The sequence below is a fragment of the Nothobranchius furzeri genome, chromosome 1, assembly GCF_043380555.1.
Source record: "Nothobranchius furzeri strain GRZ-AD chromosome 1, NfurGRZ-RIMD1, whole genome shotgun sequence".
NCBI classification, from domain to species: Eukaryota; Metazoa; Chordata; class Actinopteri; order Cyprinodontiformes; family Nothobranchiidae; genus Nothobranchius; species Nothobranchius furzeri.
The window spans coordinates 108,211,891-108,230,761 of NC_091741.1; positions in this window are offsets into that span (position 1 = coordinate 108,211,891).

Below are 18,871 nucleotides of genomic sequence, written 5' to 3' on the forward strand. Positions count from 1 at the left end.
ATATTAAAACCTATATACCTATACAGCTCGGCATTTAACACCATCATCCCCTCAAGACTTGCCACGAAGCTCGTCGACCTTGGGCTGGGAACACCGATCTGCAGTTGGATTCTAAACTTCCTCACAGACAGGCCCCAGGTGGTGAGAGTTGGTAAGCACACTTCCTCATCACTCATCCTAAACACAGGTACGCCCCAGGGTTGTGTGCTTAGCCCCCTCCTATATTCCCTGTTCACACACGACTGTGTTGCTAAACATGAGACCAACATCACCATCAAGTTTGCGGATGACACAACCATCATAGGCCTCATCACAGGGGATGATGAGACGGCCTATAGAGAGGAGGTGATGGCACTGTACGAGTGGTGCCTGGAAAATAACCTGACTCTCAACATCAGCAAAACCAGAGAAATGATAGTGGACTACCGGAAACGACCAGTCAGGGAACACCAACCCATCCGCATCAACGGGGTGGAGGTCGAAAGGGTCAGCAGCTTCAAGTTCCTTGGAGTCAACATCACTGAGGACTTCTCCTGGACCCTTCACACAGACACTACTATCAGGAAAGCTCGCCAGCGGCTTTACTTCCTGAGGAGGCTGAGGAAGTTTGGCGTGAGCGCCTGCTTCATCTCAAATTTCTACAGGTGTGCAATTGAGAGCTTGCTGACGAGCTGCATCACAGTGTGGTACGGAAGCTGCTCTGCCAGCAGCCGTAAATCACTACAGAGGGTGGTGAAAGCAGCAGAGCACATCACTGGCATGAGGCTTCCTGCCATTCAGGACATTTATCTCCAACGATGCCTCCGGAAAGCACACAGCATCATCAAGGACCACAGCCACCCGGCACATCAGCTGTTCTCCTTCTTACCATCTGGCAGACGTTACAGGAGTCTGTCTGCTCGGACTACAAGACTTAAAAACAGTTTCTATCATCAAGCCATACGACACCTCAACCACAACACCTAAACACACACAACACAGGACTCAGAAGCTACCCTGCAGCTTCACAAGTACTATATTTAATCCGTACTGGTCACTTCACTTTATTGTTATTGTAATTTATATCCAAAGTGCAACACTGTAATCTATATCCTGCATAATTTATATCCTGCAATACTGTAATTTATATCTAAAGTGCAATACTGTAATTTTCTGCAGCTCATTCCTGTGCAATATCCCATCTGCCCTCCCGTCATATTTCTTTTCAGGATTTTCTTTATTGACACATATATATTTAGTCATCTTTTCCCTTTTACCATGTCTCTCTAATATTTTGCTCCTTACTATTTTTTTTTTGCTTTATTTTATTATATTTTTATTATATTTTATTATATTTTCTCCTGTATCATGTTGCTGAGAGACCGCTGCTCGTCATACACGTTTCATTGCAATGTTGACCCTGTGCTAACTTGCATATGACAAATAAACTAAAACTGAACTGAACTATATGTTTATGACTTCTTTCCATGTGGGTTGTCAATTGCTTAATATTTCCTATGTTTACCTATGGGAAAGAAAGGAGATATTGTACTCATCTAACTTTAACATAAATTTTGGCAGCTCGATGTGATGTTATGGAAAATGCCATCATCATGAGCAACCAAACATGGGCTATATTAGGCTAACAGTTGTCCATATTCTGTCCCATTTGTCCACCAATGGCTGTTTCAATTATTGTGAGTGAAAACTGAATGGTATAGTAGCATTTGTCTTGGCATTAGAAATTGAAAATGTTTTTCAATGTGTTGGCTAGATGGATATACGAAGATTTTTTTAAGAGAGTGAGTGAGGAACAGGAGAGAGATCAGGTGGTTGATGCTGAGGAGATCTGCATGGTCAAGGTCAGTGATCTACAGCGAAAACAGGGGCGAGCGCACCGTTATGAGCATTTACCTGAGCACAAAGTTCCCAAGCAAAATTGAACAGTTTTCTATTTAGGAGTGAACAGGTAAGAGACATTGAGAAAAAAATAACTATATAATGTGACCTGCAACCTTATGTCAAGTTGTATCTGTATAGTTGACTTTCTGTATTATAAGTTCTACTACTTGCTGGATATTTTTATATATACTGTTATTTTGTCTTGTAATAGTTAATTATATACTCCTTTATTCCATATCATAGCAGTGTTATTCATATATTAAAACTGTCAACTGCACACTCATTTGGCAGAATAAAAGTTTTACAATTATTCATTTGTTCTTTATTGTCACATTTCAGTAACAGTTATAATTAAACAAGTTGTAAGTAAACAAATTAAATAAATGACTACAACATTTCCCCCTGTTAAGTGCAGTAGACTGAAATGAATAGCTTTATTTGGAAATATAACATATCTCATTTTTAATGGACTTACATAAAATCTTTCTTCAACATAGACCCCACTAATTAACTGATTAAGTGTTATTTTTTATAAAAAGAAGAGAGAAAATGCACAAAAGTAGGAAAGGAAAAGAAAGTGATAAAATAATAGGTTTTGTTAAATGTTCTTCAGATAATGAATTAATTGACAAAGTTTTTGCAGGGTGTGACAAAAAACGTTCGAGGTCAAGCTCCTGGGGCTAAGCCCCCCCTATATCTCAATCCTAGTGACGTCCATGCACACGACCCAGGTAAAATGAGGCCTAACCCTAACCCGGTCACGTGGTTGCCTGTGAAATTGAGCAAGTTTCGACTCGCCCCCTTTGAGCTCGAACAAGCCTCGGCTTTATTGGTCCCATCACGTCTGCCTGCCTCCCCAAATCCTCCCCTGCACGTTGGGTTCAAAAACAAACAAAACGTAACAAAAGAGGTCTGGATGTGCATGCGTCTGTTAGGATGTGAGTCTGAACGGCCATAAAACCGCCCGTCCCGTTAAATGGCATAAACTTAGACAAATCTGCATAAATGGGCTTGTAAATCAAATTTAATGGAATCATGGCTGCATTTGTTTTTACGTGTGTTCTGCAATGGCTGAGCCATCTGTGCCTTCACCACTTCAAGACAGCCCCTGGCTTGGAAGCACTTTGCAGACAAATGAATTATTGAGGTGATTTGAAGACTGCTGTACGTTTTGTTCTGCTGCGGAGCTCTCTGCCTTCCAGGAAGTGAAGGATGTGTTCTTTCCTTAAAATCAAGGTTCCTGCCTTCTCCGCTTCCTCTGAACCTCAGCGCACCACACATAAAACATGCTGTACATATTTGATTCCTGCTCTAAAATCAATTGCAGATTTCTCTTTTGAAATCTTATTTTAGTCACTTTTGAATCAGCTCTCCTTCATCTCTCCTCATAGTGCTTGATTTTTTTCTGTGCATTAGTTTGTGCATTAGAAAAAACAAAAACTGCATCAACTCCAAATAGAATCTAAATCCTATTTTCCTTTTTGAACTTGGGTTTTTCTGGTGGTTTTGATTTCTCTTCCGGATTCTGAATGAAGCTGGATGAACCTTCCAAACAGAATAGAAAGTTAGTCGTCACGCGCCAACGTGACAATCGCTGCTCACCTGCTGGGCTCATGTGGTCATATTCTTCTATTAGGACAACTCCTTTGTTGTGACGGTGAGAGATCCTCGGAAGGGAGGCAGATAAGCTCAGAAGTGATTTTATTAAAGGGAACTGGAACAGGAGGATTATGAGGGTGAGAATGCCAGAAACGCTCAGGAGGAATAACCAACAAGCAAACAAACACAAAACTACAACAACAAAGCTACGACAAGAGCAGACTACAACAACAATAACACAAGGGTCAATGGACACTGCATCAGTCAAGCTGTCACATTCACTCCTGCCTTTAGCTTGTTCACTTCTGACGACACGAGCTCAAGGTTGTTCATATCACTTGATTCCAAATGAAGTCCCGAAAATTTGTGAAAATTAAGTTTGACCTGAGTCCAGTCGTGTCGTCATCCCTGAGCAACAGTGGTGACCAGCTGTTGCTGTGCAGACTCAACCTTTACCTATAGATAAAATACCTTCATGATGTAAAAAATGTACGAGCAGTGCCTGAATACCACGCTCAGATCTGTCTGGGAACAGTCTCCTTTGGTTCAGACGTGTTATTATCCAGATCCCTGCAGATTCTATCAGACACCTCTGAAAATGTTAGTGGTTATTCCAGAGACAATAGAAACAATCAAATGTAAAAACACACACACACACACACACACACACACACACACACACACACACACACACACACACACAGGTTTGAAGCCTTTTAGTGATACAGTCAGTCTGAGTTATGAGGGTTTCTCTCACTCATCTGACACGATAGTGCTGCTGGCTTATGAGCACTTAGGGAGAATTTACTATCGTTCCTCCCTTTATATCAAACAGTCACCAATTCAATCACCATTCCTATGATAAATCAAAGAGTGTCCGTGTGTGTCTGTGTGTGTGTGTCTGGGGGAGGGTGTGTTCTAGTTTGGTCAACACGTGCCTATCACGCAGTCCACTGCACTGGCTGGAGGTCTACTGCTTGGTCATGAGGTAAATTGGAGCAGATCCTGTTGTGCTTTTGACTTGAGAGTTTTAATTGCTTCATGGATTCCTCTGTTTTTGCATTAACCTGGGCCCCCTTGTTCTTAAAAGTTACAGTGATGGAACTTGTGGCTTTTTGAAGGGAGCCAGTCACCCGGAAGTCATTCACCTGAAAGAGCCGTTCAAAAGAAAGCTACATAAGTTGTAGTCCACCCGTGTGCTCCTCCCTCCACTCTTATTGGGAGCCTAATGTCGTTTTCACACTGGTAGCCTCAGCGGCGCAAAAAGGCAGTAGGACGGTTTACTCACGAGCTTCAAAGTGGTCCTTTTCACCCCGGGAGAGGATTGGCAGTGGCACGGCTTCTTTGCAGTGCTCTTCGCTGGACTCGCGAGATTAAACGATCCCTCGAGACTTCAGGTCACGGTTTGTTTACGCAATACGCCATTGAACCAAAAAAGAAAGAAATCACGTTTGATGTTGCTGTTTGATGTCAAATATGATGTTGTTCGTCTCCACTGCCAGGATCAAAGCCCTGAAAAACACAACGCTGCACGTCTGGAACGATGCCGTGAGCAAATAAATTGTTGTTTCCCAGGCCAGCTTCACATATATGAAATAGCATAGCTGCAGTACCTTTATTTTGAAATTTACCTGTGATTTTACACTTAAACAATGTGTGATTTCCTGTCTAGCCCTATTTTAACTGTGGGAATTGACGCATCCCATAAGCGGCACGCGGCAAAAATAGAACCTGATCCTATCTGTAGTGGCGTAGCGTGGCGTGGCGCTGCATGCCACTTCTGGGACATGCCTGGAAATTGCTGCATTGCTGCTGGTTTGAAACAGTCCATAGACTATAATGGACTCTGTTTGAAGGTGTGCCGTTCCGCCCCGCTGATGCTTCCATTGTGAAACCGAAAAAAGTCATGCCCATTTACTCCCGGTCCATGGGTTTGCTATTGCCCAGAAAATGAATGTTAGTCTATGAGTGGATAAAAGCTATTTTCTCATCCCGTTTTATATGTGCCATACATTTTATATCTGTGAATTTTAAATCACATGTTGATGCCAAGAATGTAATTTTTTTGGTAAAAGTTACTTAAGGTTTGTGTGAAATGACGTGAAGGACTACAAATGTTCATCTCACTAAACTGACGTCATCAACCTGGACAAGGAGAAGAAACTGGCTGGGTTTAGCAAGATTCCTGTCCTTCTTCCAGGATGACAGAAGCTGCATTAAATGAAAACCACTATAAATGTGGTCATGTGGTAAGTAGCAGCTACACTAGGGACAGGATAAATTCTGCTGTGACATCATATATGACACGTCTGACTTGTAATTCATTTACAAATTTTACAAGTTCTGTTACAAGCTAATAAATCTCAAGTTACATGACAGACATTGTTGAAACACATCATTCCTTTTCAGTTAAATAGAAGTACAACATGTGTGAGATTCAAGGCGTAGGGCAAAGTGGATTAGTAAATAGCTTTTATAGCCCCGTTCAGTGACCCGTGAGCCAACTGGTAGGGGATGAGCCATCGGCTCCCCATAAATGCCCCTATGTTCTGCCTCTACTTACATTTCTGTCCTTTTCTACTCCATCAGTCCATTTTTGTTCCTACTCTGGATACCAAACCTACTCCTGTCACCAACATGCCCATTCAAGTCTACACCGATGGCCACTCTCTACACTCCAGAGATACACTTCATTAGATCAGCTAGCTCACTCCAGAAGTTCTGCTTTGCATTCAGCTCACATCCTACCTGTGGGGCAGAACCACTAACAAAAAGAATATCTATTCAACTTCAAGCTTCAGACTAATCAGCCTAACTGGCACACTCTTCAGTTCCAGAACATTCCTAACAAACTCCTAACACCATGATAGAGCAATTCTAACCCTTCTAAGCTTCTAGCTTTGCAACCTTTCCACCTGGTCTCCTGAAGATATAGTACATCCACCTTCCTTTTCTGAATACTGGAACTATGTCAGGTAAATCTAGAGAGCTGTTGGAGATGATGAAAAGTTCCTTTCCTCTGTCCTTTCTGCCTGAGAACACCCTTTCCTCTTCTCGTCTGTTGACCAGTAATGGTACGATTTCCACTGGCGTCTTGTAGGTGAACAGCACCAGTGGCGGTCGTTATCCCAGGCCTTGACCTAACCAGTTTGTCATTCCCTTATTTGATTTGACTTGGGCTTTATGTCGAGTGCCTTTCCTGACTCAACCCACAAGGACACAAATAATCACTAGCTTGTGACCTCTTACGGCTGCACTTTGCCCTATTCTTGTTATGGGCTGCTCCTTCTGGTTGTTTTATTTATATATTATGTGTTCTCCCTTTGCTTGTTTCTGAGTTGTGTTTCTATTTCTGTGCAGGTCGGCTGCGACTCCTGAGTATCCCACCCCTCTGTGGAGCACTTGGGGTGTTGCAGCTGACTGCAGTTTCCTAGATTGCCACCACTCATATTTAAGCAGCTGGGTCTAGTACTCAGTGTGGTGTTATACTAAATAGTCTGTTTAGAGTCTTTGGACGTACTGCTGTGATTCCTCTGCGAGTGACCTTTTGAGTTTCCCACTGGTGTGGTGATTTTGTGATATTAAATCTTTGGATCTAAACCAGGATTATCTCTGCCTCCTGCATCTGGATTTATTCTGGTGTTCCCTGCCGTGACATTATAATGCCCACCATGTCAAATCCAGCAGGAGAACTACCAGCCACCTATTTCAGAGGAGGACAAAACTGGAGGAGGTGGACTGGCGGCACTGGCTCAGGAGATACGAGGCTGCATGTCTGGGATGCAGCAACTCCATGGACGCCTCTCCAGACTAGAGCAGACTCCCTCCCCGTCCCGTCAGGTCCGCCTGGGGGCTCCCGAGCCTTTTGATGGCACAGCCATGGACTGCAGGCCATTCCTCGCCTCATGCTGGCTGCATTTTGAATTCAACCCCATTGAGTTCCCCACCGAACAAAGCAAGGTTGCTTTCGATATGAGCTTCCTGACCGGACAAGCCAGGAGGTGGGGCCTGGCAGAGTGGGAACGGATATCTGCCTCTCTTTTCGAGAGTTCTCCTGCCAGCTACTCACTGTGTTCGATCCTACCACACCTCATCGAACTGCTGCAGCTGACTTACTCCACCTGATGCAGGGCGGACACAGTGTTTCTGCCTATGCTGTGGAGTTTCGAACGTTGTCAGCCAACACCCGCTGGCCCGAGGAAGCACAGGTTGACATTTTTCTAGGCCTTTCCTGCACTCTCAAGGATGAGCTAGCTGCTCGGGAGGTTCCGGAGGACATGGAAAAGCTTATCAATCTGGCTACGCGCACCGACCAACGGATAATGGAGCACAGCAGAGGAGAACGCCGCTCTGTGGATACCCCCCTACGACCTCCGTGCCTTCGCCACAGCTCTCCGCCGCATCTCTCCGCCGCATCTCATACTTCACCCTCCGTGGAGCCAATGCAGCTTGGAGTGGGGAGACTCACCCCAGCGGAACGACAGAGACGGATGAGGGAGGGGCTGTGTCTGTACTGTGCACGACCTGGCCATCTGGTGCGTCACTGTCTGGGAAACGTGGGGGCTCACTAGTGGGGGGGCAGCTAGTGAACCGATCTTCTTTCTCTCCGCCCTCTCGACCCTCCACGAAGGTACTGGTAGCCAATGGCCCAGTGCAGGACAAATATCAGAATTTGATAGATTCCGGCTCAGACGGTGACCTGATGTCCCAGGAGGTGGTGAGCACTCTTTTAATTTCTGTGGTGCCTATAGTTCCTGCCTTGCTTATCCATGCTGTAAATGGTTCCATCATCCATAAAGTAACGGCATGCACTGTTCCTGTAAAAGTAACTGTTTCTGGGAACCATACAGAACTTATGTGTTTTTATGTAGTAGACTCTCTAAGACCTCCGGTAATTTTAGGATACCCCTGGTTGTGTAAATACTCTCCTCACATTGACTGGCGTTCGGGCCGAGTACTAACCTGGAGTCCTTTTTGCTTGTTTAACTGTTTATCAGTTGCTGCTATGTGCTCCCCTTTTCCCAATACTCCTGTCGAACTCCCAGATACAAGTACTGTTCTCCCCGAGAATGCAGACTTGGCCGCCGTATTTAGCAAAGCGCGAGCTAAGTCCCCCCCCCCCCCCCCCCCCCCCCCCCCCCCCCATATGACTGCGCCATAGACCTCCTGCCTGGACTACAGGCTCCTAAGGGCCACCTCTACTCCGTTCATTCCTGAGATGGCAGCCATGGAGGTGTATATTCAGGAGAGCCTTCAGGCTGTTATCATTGAGTGCGTTTACATGCAGCCAGTAACTCTTTTAAAACCCGAATATTCACGATAACCTGGTTCCGCACGGCCATGTAAACACCGCCAAAAACCTGGATATGCTCATAACCGGGTTTTTAAAAACCTGGTTACTACACCTAGTAAGTAAGTAAGTAAGTAAAAGTTTATTTATTTAGCGCCTTTCACAGATATAAATCACAAAGCGCTGTACAACATGATAAAGATCAGGGCAAATTACCTCTAACCAATAAAAACATCAGAAAAACAATAGCAGTGATAAACGTAGAAATTAAAATCATGAGTATAAACAAAGTGAAGGTGTGAACCCAAACAAAGCCATTTTTTGAAACATTTAGGGAGGGAACGCCTGGATGAAAAGGTGAGTTTTTAGATGATTTTTAAAGACCTCTACAGTGTTAGAGAGACGGAGATTTGAAGGTAGACTGTTCCAAAGTCTGGGTGCAATAGTCTGAAAGGCCCTGTCCCCTTTGGTTTTCAGTCTGGTTCGAGGAACAGCCAGGAGGTTTTCAGATGTGGATCTAAGGTTCCGAGAGGTGGTGTGTGGGGATAAAAGCTCAGATAGGTAGCTTGGAGCCTGGTTGTTAAGAGCTCTATAGGTCAGGACTAAAACTTTAAACTGAATTCTATATTCTACCGGGAGCCAGTGGAGGGACTGTAAAACTGGGGTGATGTGAGCTTGTCTGCTGGATTTGGTTAGGAGTCTGGCTGCTGCATTTTGGATGGCTTGAAGGCGTGAGAGGGAGGTTTTGCTGAGACCAGTAAAAAGAGCGTTACAGTAGTCTAAGCGTGATGACACAAAGGCATGGATTATTTTTTCCAGATCTGCAGTAGAAACCAGTTTACGGACTTTTGAAATGTTTCTCAGTTGAAAGAAATAAGAGCGGGAGATGGTTTTGACGTGTGAGTCTAAACTTAAAGCTGGATCAAAAATAACTCCCAGGTTTCTAATGTTGGCCTTGGCTGATGGGCAAAAATAGCCAATTTCTTGCTTGATTTTTGGCTGAAGTTCCAGGGGTGCAGCGATCAGGGTCTCTGTCTTGTTAGCATTTAAGACAAGAAAGTTGCTGGACAGCAAGTTAATGATCTGGGTCAGGCAGAGTACAAGTGTGGCCAGCCTGTCCAATTGGTGTGGCATAAAGGACATATAGAATATGAATATCATCAGCGTAGATGTGGTAGGAGATGTCTGGGAAAGATTGAATGATGCCAGCTAGGGGAAGAATATAGAATGCAAATAGTAGAGGCCCTAGAACTGAACCTTGTGGAACCCCGCATGTTAGAGAGGCAGTATCTGAAGAGAAGGTTTCGGACTTCACTGTGAATGTTCTGTTAGTGAGATATGAAGAGAGCCAGTCTAGAGCAGAACCTGAAATCCCAGCCAGGGCCTTTAACCTGTTTAGTAGAACGTTGTGGTCTACAGTGTCAAAAGCTGTACTGAGGTCGAGCAGGACCATGACAGAGCATTTCCCTGCATCAGCAGCCATCAAAAGGTCATTATGCACCCTTACTAGAGCAGTCTCAGTTGAGTGCTGCTTCAGAAAGCCAGACTGGAAGGGGTCAGAGATCTTTGACTTAGAAAACCAGGAACTAAGTTGGGTTTCAACAACCTTCTCAAGTACTTTGCTGATGAAAGGTAGCTTAGAAATGGGCCTAAAGTTACTGGTGGAGCTGGCGTCAAGGTTGGGTTTCTTTAAGAGAGGAGTCACTACTGCATTTTTAAAGTAAGATGGAACACAGCCTTGGCTCAGTGAGCTGTTGATTATAGTCAACAGAGATGGACTGATAGAGGCAAGGGACCCGACTAAAACAGAGGGAGTTAAGATATCTGAAGAGCATGATGAGAGTTTCATCTGACTGATTATTGAGGTTAAGTCATTTAGTGTAATTGGGGAGAAGGAGGTGAAAGACTCGGAGCACTGAGGGGCCTCCCCTCCTGAGGGGGCGAGGGCTGGTGGAATGCTGGTTCTCAGATTCAGCACCTTGTTTGCAAAAAAGTTGAGAAATCTGTTACAGTCATCAGCTGAAGATAGCTGAGCCTGCTGCGGAGGAGAAAAACGATGCTGGAGATGGTATCAAACAAAACCTTAGGATTATTCTTATTTTGGCATATGAGGTTGCTGAAGAAAGAAGACCTGGCATTTTCTGCAGCGTCGTTGTATGACTCGAGAAGTTCTTTAAAATAGTCACGATGAACAACCAGACCTGTCCTCTTCCACCGTCGTTCTGCTTTTCTATAGGAGCATCTAAGTTAAGGAATCTGGTTGTTCAGCCAGGGTGAGCTGGAGGCACTGGAACTGCGGCTGGTTTTGTAAGGGGCGACCTGATCTAGAATTTTGAGGCAGTGATCATTAATGGGCCATTCCCATCTGCACCGGGTCGGCCCGGGCCGGGTTGCCCCAGTCGGCCCCAGCCTGGCCCGGTTGATTCCACACATCCTTGTCTTAAGCCCATGTGGGCTGATTCTACCCACCAATCAGAGGCTTGCTCTAATGGAAGGTGTGAATGGGCTGATTCTACCCACCAATCAGAGGCTTGCTCTAATGGAAGGTGTGAATTTGCTGTCAGCAGTGGGCGTGTTGGCCCTGGTCGGCCTGAAGCAGTACCCCTCGGGAAGAGGGCCAAGAATGAGCCTTGGTTGGCCCGGGAAAATTCCAGGCCACCCAGATATGTAAACAACCTACGCTACCCAGCCCGGGCCGACCCGGTACAGGTGGGAATGGGGCTTAAATGAGTTGGTAAGGAGCTCTACGTCATCAGAGGAAGGAGGTACAAAGTCAAAGAGGGAGGAGAAATTTAAAATGGTAGAACTGTTGATAATACGTCGTTGCTCAGCAGAGACTGGTAAAAGAGATTCAGAATTTAAGTTGATATGAAAAGAAACTGACTTACGGTCACTGAACACAAAATCATTTATCTGCAGCTTATCAACAAGAAGTCCGTAGGAAAAGACCAGATCCAGGGTGTGGCCTGCTCTGTGAGTGGGACCACACACGTGTTGAGAGAAATTAAAAGAATTCATCATGTTTAGGAACTCCCTAGTGGAGCAGTTAGATAGATCCTCAGAGTGGATGTTGAAATCTCCAACAATGATTATCCTGTCTAGTTTAATAGTTGAAGATAAGAGATCCTGAAAGTCAGACAGGAAGGATGAAGTAGATCCAGGTGGTCGACAGACCAGAATTCCATAAACTGGTTGAACTCAACCAATTTTAATCATGATCATCTCGAATGAGCTGTAGGAGTTTGAGGATATAATTTGGCACGAAAAATGTTTCTTAAAGATAACAGCTGTTCCTCCACCGCTGTTCCTCCACCGCTGGCTCGCCAAATGTAATGATCTGAAGTTGTATATTTATACACTGAAATTAGATCTAAGTAATTAATCAGAAGTGGTTGTTTTTATCATCAGGGAGTTTACTTAAACACTCTGTATTGACTGAGAGACAAGAAAAGAAAGAGAGTTGGGATCATTTAAGAATCTTTAATTTCTATAATTATAAATTCTTACAATCTACCAGGACTATCTCAATGATGAATGCATATGGATTTGGATGTTTCGTGTTGGTGTGTGTGTGTTGTTCAGAATCTCTAGGCTGACGTAGCGAATCTGGTTGTTATGACTAGGCTACCACGAGGCTTCAGAAGCTGATGACATGAGCCGCCATTTTGCCGTGACCACGTACCGTATATGGAGTCTCCCGTGTAGATCAGGAAATGCCAGGTCCGCAGACCTCGGATGTACCGGAGCTGGTGAAACAGCGATCGCAGCACTACAAAGCCCGTCTGTGGGTCGACTCAGGTAGCAGTCGGCAGGCGTCAGCAAGTTCAATCTTATTTTGAAGGAACGTCGTCTTGTTGGTTCAAACGACGGAAATCTCCAGCTTGACAGTTCTCAGCTTAAAATAGAAAGTACAGCTGGCCAGTCTGTACTTCTCTTTTGGCGGTGATGGATTGAGAGCTGGTTGAAAACAATGTTGACAGTATGATGTAACTCCTTTGGAGCTCGGATCGAACAGAGCTGAGGTTGAAAAGAACTGAATATGAAATGGCGTTACCTTGTTTTATATCCCCTAATTGTTTACAAATCTTAGTAACCGGATTGGACGACTTTCATTAAACAACCCAGATTCTGCCCTACCACAGACGAAAGTTCTGATTGGTTGAGAATAATGTGTCATGCGTTTCCATGGTAATGTAGATCAGTCTGTCTGGTGCAGTCCTGTTTATTCATTCAACACATAACTCATGACATCTTTATTTCACAGATCATTCACCTGATTATTAATGATCAACATATGCTCTGATTAGCTTTATCACAAATAAAGTACTTTCATTAAAGGAAAGCGTTCTTCTTCTCTTCTTCTGTCTCTTCTCTTGGAATGTAAACATACTGAACCAAGCGTCCGAACTTGGTGATGTTACTGTGTGAAGGGGCAGCTGTTAAGGGCAGACCATTTTAAGATTCATAACGCTACACCTGTCTAGTTTAATAGTTGAAGATAGGAGATCCTGAAAGTCAGACAGGAAGGATGAAGTAGATCCAGGTGGTCGATAGACCAGAATTCCATAAACTGGTTGAACTCAACCAATTTTAATCATGATCATCTCGAATGAGTTGTAGGAGTTTGAGGATATAATTTGGCACGAAAAATGTTTCTTAAAGATAACAGCTGTTCCTCCACAGCGGCCTGTGGTGCGTGGAGCAGAGAAGAAAGAGCAGTCTTGAGGACAGAGCTCACGGAGATGAGTGACGTCATTTTCGCGCTGCCACGACTCAGAAATCCACAATAAGTTTAATTTTTTGGTCCGGAACAGATCGTTGAGGATGTGAGACTTGTTGGCGATGGAGCACGCGTTAATCAACATCATTTTCGCGGAGGAATCTGCCGGTGTATGTGCCGCGGGCTCGATAATGGCGTAACCCTGGGGTAACCCTTTTCTAACCCGAATGTTTGGTCGTGTAAACGCATATCGGGATATCCCCATAAAAGCGTGTGTGCTGCGCATGCTCTGTTGGCAAGGAATCTTGGTCTTTTGAGTAGCGAGACGTCTTGTATGCGCCAGAACACCGGAAGTAAACAAGTTGGGAGCAACATGGCGAGTCGCGGCACAGCACCACACTTTTGGAGTGACGAGGAAACCTCTGTCTTCATCGGTCTGGTGAAAAGTATGAACATTACGTCTTTTGTTGATGGCCGAAAATACAGAGACAGCGAAATATACGCATATTGCGTCTTGACGTAGTCCATACGTCCTGACGCTACCCCAACATCTGCATTTGAATCGGATTATGCAAGTTAGGGGTAACTCTTTCTATTTATGCTTGTAAACGGGTTATTCTGATCAACTCAGATACCTGAATACCAACCTTAACCCGATCATAAACCGGATATTGGCTGCATATAAACGTAGTAACTTGTCCATCTTCATCACCAGCAGAGGCAGGATTCTTTTTCGTGGGAAAGAAAGATGGGGGCTTGAGACCCTGCATAGACTACAGAGGATTGAACGGTATCACAGTTCGAAACACTTATCCTTTGCCTCTGTTACAGTCGGCTTTTGATCTACTCAGGGGGGATCAGATCTTCACAAAGTTGGACCTGCAGAGTGCTTACCATCTGGTCCATATTCAAGAGGGGGATGAGTGGAAGACGACTTTCAATACCTCAAATGGCCATTTTGAGTACTTAGCTATGCCGTTTGGCCTCAACACTGCGCCAGCAGTATTTCAGTGTCTTATCAATGACGTGCTAAAGGACATGATTAACAAGTTTGTGTTCATGTATTTGGATGACATTTAGATTTTTTCCCCAGACTGTGACTCTCATGTGCAGCACGTTAGAGCCGTGTTACAGCGTCTTCTCGAGAACCCGCTGTACTGCAAGGCAGAAAAATGTGAGTTCCACACTGCTCAACCAAAGCTTCTGGGACATGTGGTCTCTCCTGGTTCTGTGAAGATGGACATGGCTAAAGTACAAGCTGTTCTCGAATGGCCCGTACCCACGGATCGGAAGGAGCTCCAACGGTTCCTGGGATTTGCGAACTTCTACAGACATTTTATTAGAATCTTCAGTGGCGTGGCTGCACCTCTCCACAAACTCACCTCAGCTAAGGTACGTTTTGTCTGGGATGAAGGAGGCGACAACGTCTTTGCTGAGCTGAAAAGACGTTTCTCTGAGGCCTCTATCCTGACACAGCCTGACCCCTCCAAACAGTTTATTGTGGAGGTTGATGCATCTGAGTCTGGGGTGGGGACCGTATTATCACAGACAGCGTCTGATAACAAAGTTCATCCCTGCGCGTAGCTACGACATAGGGAACAGAGAGTTACTAGCTGTTAAGCTAGCCCTTGAGGAATGGTGCCATTGGCTTGTGGGCGCAAGACAGCCTTTTCTAGAGTGGACTGACCATAACAACTTGGATTACATTCGTACAGCCAAGCGCCTTAATCCCCGCCAACAGAGCCCGGTGGGCTCTGTTATTTGACCGTTTCTACTTTACCCTTTCTTATTGCCCTGGCAGCAAAAACGTCAAACCCTATGCTTTGTCCCGCCAATATCAGCAGGTGGGTGGGTCGATAGGGACCTCGGACAGCACCACTATTGTTCCCCCTGCCCTGGAACTGGGGGCCACCCGCTGGGCCTTGGAGCAAAGGGTCAAGTCTGCAACCTCTGATGCAGTCCCTATTCCTTTTGGATGTCCCCCCAACTGTCTGTTTGTGCCTTCGAGTGTGCACCCTGCAGTGTTGAAGTGGGGGCACTCTTCACATCTGGCTTGCCACCCTGAGGTGACGAGGACTGCCTTCCTGGTGGCTCAACGGTTCTGGTGGCAAACCATGTCCTCCGACATCCGAGCATTTGTCTCCTCCTGCCCTGTGTGTGCCAGTGTCAACATACCCAGAACATCCCCTGCAGGATGCCTACAACCCTTACCAGTCCTTTCCAGACCATGGTCTCATATTGCCATGGACTTCATCACTGGACTGTCCTGTTTGAGAGGTAAAACTGATACTAACTATTGTTCACTGGTTTTTCAAGTTGGTTCATGCTGTGCCCCTAAGCAATTGGCTGAGTTGGAAGCATGGCATGTGTTCCGGCTGCACAGACTTCCAGAGAACATAACCTCCGATCGGGGCCTGCAGTTCGTGGCAGCATTCTGGAAGGAGTTTTACCAGCTCCTTGGGGTTGAGGTCAGTCTGAGCTCTGGTTTCCATCCTCAGACCAACGGGCAGGTAGAATGCTTTAATCAAGATTTGGAAACCACCCTACGAGCTATGTGCTCAAAATACCTCAAGACCTGGTCCGCACAGCTTCCCTGGGCAGAATACTCCAATAACTCCCTTGTGAACGCTACTGGTCTTTCCCCTTTTCAGGCTGTCTATAGCTACCAACCACCTCTCTTCCCCCATCAGGAACAATCGGCGTCTGCCTCCAGCTCTGCGGCGTTTGTGAGATGCTGTCGATGCACCTGGAATGAACACCACTCGCGATTGATTGGAAACCAGGAGAGGTTTACCTCAGTAGCGAACCGTCGGAGGTCCGCTGCGCCCAACTACAAGGTGGGTGACAAAGTTTGGCTCTCCTCGACGGATAACCCACTGAAGTGGGGTTCGAGGAAGTTGCTTTCCCCGATACATTGACCCGTACCCTGTCTCCGAGGTCGTCAACCCGGTGCCTGTCAGATTGGATCTCCCCCGCTCCTGTCATGTTCTGTGATAAATATTTAACCCAGGACATGCAGAATCAATACACGGATGCTGGTTGTAAGAATAATAATGATTTATTAAGAAATGAAGACTCAAGGAGTGACTGGAAATCAGCGAGTGAGCAGCGTCTGAGGGGAAGAGGAGCAGATGTGAGTCCTTGATAATGTAATATGGTAGGGGATGCGCTTGGTAGGAGGACTTACAGATGAAGCATGGTGAAGTTTCTCAGGGGAGGGGTGAGCTGGGAGAGCGAGCAGATATCCAGGGTTGAGGCAGAATGACATGGTTCCAACTGGAGGAGATGAGAGAGAGAGCAGGTTTGCCAGGAGCAAGTCGAGCCGTTGGGAGGACGGGGAGTCGAGAGGTAAATCCAGAGGCTGTATGTCGGGCAGTTGTATATCCAAAAAATCATGCAGGGATGCAGTGTATGGAAAGGGATGACTGAGCCTGAAGCATGAGAAAAAACAAGAACACAGTCTGGGCACAAAGTCGTAGCAAAACCAAGTTTTCAAAATCTAGAGTTCTAGGAATCACGTGGCTGGGATTTCTACCAGTAAGGCGTAATCATCCGGCAGCTTAGCAGTGTCCTCCGTCCTCCTTATGAAGGCCACCTGCTGATCAGCTGATTGATCACAGCTGCTGCTCTCTCTCCTGAAATCAGAGAATCTCCCAAAACAGGTGACGTAATGGTGTGTGTGTAGAGTGCTCACCTCCCAGCTCACAACAGCTCCTGCGAGTGCATCCCGTCTTCTTCACCAGCAAGCTGAAGCAGTGGAAAGCTAGTCCTTTGCATCCACCTCCTGTGGCTCCACTGGCTCCCCGCATTGTGGATGGCAGTCTGGTCTACACAGACAACAAACTTCTGGCCTCCAGGAAGGTGGGTAGGGGCATCCAGTATCTGGTGGACTGGGTGGGTTATGGCCCGGCGGACCGCCAGTGGGTGCCAGAGCGCCATATCCTGTGCCGTGACCTGATCGCCCGCTTCCACCAGGACAACCTGGATCAGCCCTGTCATCCGTCTGGTAGCTGGACCTTGTGAGGGGGGTTATGTTATGGGCTGCTCCTTCTGGTTGTTTTATTTATATATTATGTGTTCTCCCTTTGCTTGTTTCTGTGTTAAGAGTTGTGTTTCTATTTCTGTGCAGGTCGGCTGTGGCTCCTGAGTATCCCACCCCTCTGTGGAGCACTTGCTTGTTTGCTTGTTTATTAACATCCCCATTAGCTGCTGACATACAGCCACTATTCTTCCTGGGGTCTCACTTGGAGTGTCACAGCTGACTGCAGTTTTCTAGATTGCCACCACTCATATTTAAGCAGCTGGGTCTAGTACTCAGTGTGGCGTTATACTAAATAGTCTATTTAGAGTCTTTGGATGTACTGCTGTGAGTCCTCTGTGAGTGACCTTTTGAGTTTCCCACTGGTGTGGTGATTTTGTGTTATTAAATCTCTGGATCTAAACCGGGTTCTCTCTGCCTCCTGCATCTGGATTTATTCTGGTGATCCCTGCCGTGACAGTTCTTTACATAATCCATCGTTTAAAATAAATGCCTGGGGACATGGACTCACTATTTTTGATAAAACCCATTACACTTATAACATGACCAACATGTACATGATTCAAATAGTTTGAACATCTAACCCTAACCCTACTCACCTAATTCAATGGTTGATTCACCTGTTTAGCAGTTGTAAAATCCTGGTAGTTACCTACTGATTAAAATCAGGCGTGTTGGAACAAGGAAACATCTAAAACATGCTGGCTAGTGGCACTCAAGTACCAAGACTGCCTACCCCTTCAAAAGGTAGCTCTGAGCTGAGATTACACACTTTGTGCACATAGATGTATATGCACCAGTGGTGAACTGGCCATCAGGAGCATCGGGACAGTTCAGAGACTTTGTTGCTGAACTCGCCCTCTCACGGATATATTGGAGAATTAAGCTTCTACAACCCCCACACAACCAGCCCTGAAAAGAAAAGTCTCATCACTTTCCTAGACTGCTATGGGTTAGTGTCAATTGCTCAGCCTACATTATTTACCCAGTCCACCACTGGGATGTGCAGGGAAGGGAGAGACATTTGGAGAGCTGTTTGATGGATGGAATATGAGCCAATCATTAACAACGAGACTTTCACAATGATTAGATGAGGTTCTACCACAGCGGTGATTACAATTATTCATTCTTTTGACAAGATCTTTCATTTATTGCTTGCCAACAGTTTGTGAAGAGCATTTGACTGAACCCTAACCCCAACCCTATTGACAGCTTGTCAAAAATGCTCTGGGTTAAAGACGGTTCGCTACGGATGGCCTGTCCGTAACTTTCTCTAGAACTGAATGCTGAATCTCACAGGATGCTGGAAGTTGAAGAACTGAATCATTGTAAGCGATTCTGT